The sequence below is a fragment of the Poromitra crassiceps genome, assembly GCF_964638095.1.
Source record: "Poromitra crassiceps genome assembly, chromosome: 19".
Classification (NCBI taxonomy): Eukaryota; Metazoa; Chordata; class Actinopteri; order Beryciformes; family Melamphaidae; genus Poromitra; species Poromitra crassiceps.
This window is the reverse complement of record NC_139646.1, coordinates 28,174,288-28,175,396: the sequence shown is the minus strand read 5'-3', so window position 1 is coordinate 28,175,396 and position 1,109 is coordinate 28,174,288.

The window sequence follows — 1,109 nt, the reverse complement described above, 5'->3', positions numbered from 1 at the left end:
GTAATTAAACATCAAAACACCCGCGGCTTATAGTCCGGTGCGGCTTATAGAAGAAAAAAATAGTCAATTTTGGTCCCGCGGCTTATACACCGGTGCGTCTTATAGTCCGGAATTTATATATAAGTATACTTGCATAAAAGTACACTTGGAAATACACTTGGTCTTTACTTAAGTTTACTTAATAAAATAAACTTGAAGTATACTTCTTTTTGCTAAGGGCTGACATAGAGCTGGGCAATATTATGGATAAAAAAATCTGTATTTTGGGCTAAATGTTCAGTTGTAGTCAAAGGCACATGTAAGATGTAGGGCTGGGCAATATGGAAAATTTGCTTTTCATCATCAATTTAGACCTCAGAAATGTGTCACGATATGATTCCACTGAAAGTTAAACAATATGGAACTAATGCCCAATCTTAGGGTTAGGCAACAAAAGCAACTTGGTAGGGGCTATGGTATGGGTCAGGGATTGAACCAGGTGTTGGAACGGGTCCGCCACTCACAACCCTGGACCACTGCGAGGCGACCTCCAGATGGTCCTTCTTTGGCAGAACTTTCATGTCAGCAGTCATGACACCAGGGGGCATGATGACGAATCGTATTTTGACGCTCTGGGAGTGAGACTGGGTTGGTTTGGGAATACAGCTATGTTTTTTATTATGTAACTAAATGGTTTTAAAATGCAATCTGTTAACATAATACTGTATACCGGTAGTCAGATAGTCACAATAGACAATAGTCTGAAAAAAGATATTTTTCAATAGGCTACCCTTTTCCTTTTCCAGACCTGGAAAATACTAAAATCAAATTCCATACTTACGTAGGAACCCTGGAAATCTGAGTTTGTAGCTTTATTCTCAATAATGACGAAAATTATCTTTGCTCCCTCTAAACCTCTAGATCTTTTTCTTCATGCGACTGATTTATTTGGACCGTTTTCTTGGTCTGCCAGATCACCTACATGTGATAGATTGTCTGTGCAAATGGTTATATCAAAGCCTTTTTAAACAAAATTAAACAAATCTTTTGAACATTTTATTTTAACAAAAATAGCCCAATAGAACATGGTCTCACTGCCATGCATGATGTCAATTGACTGGCTAAGCAGG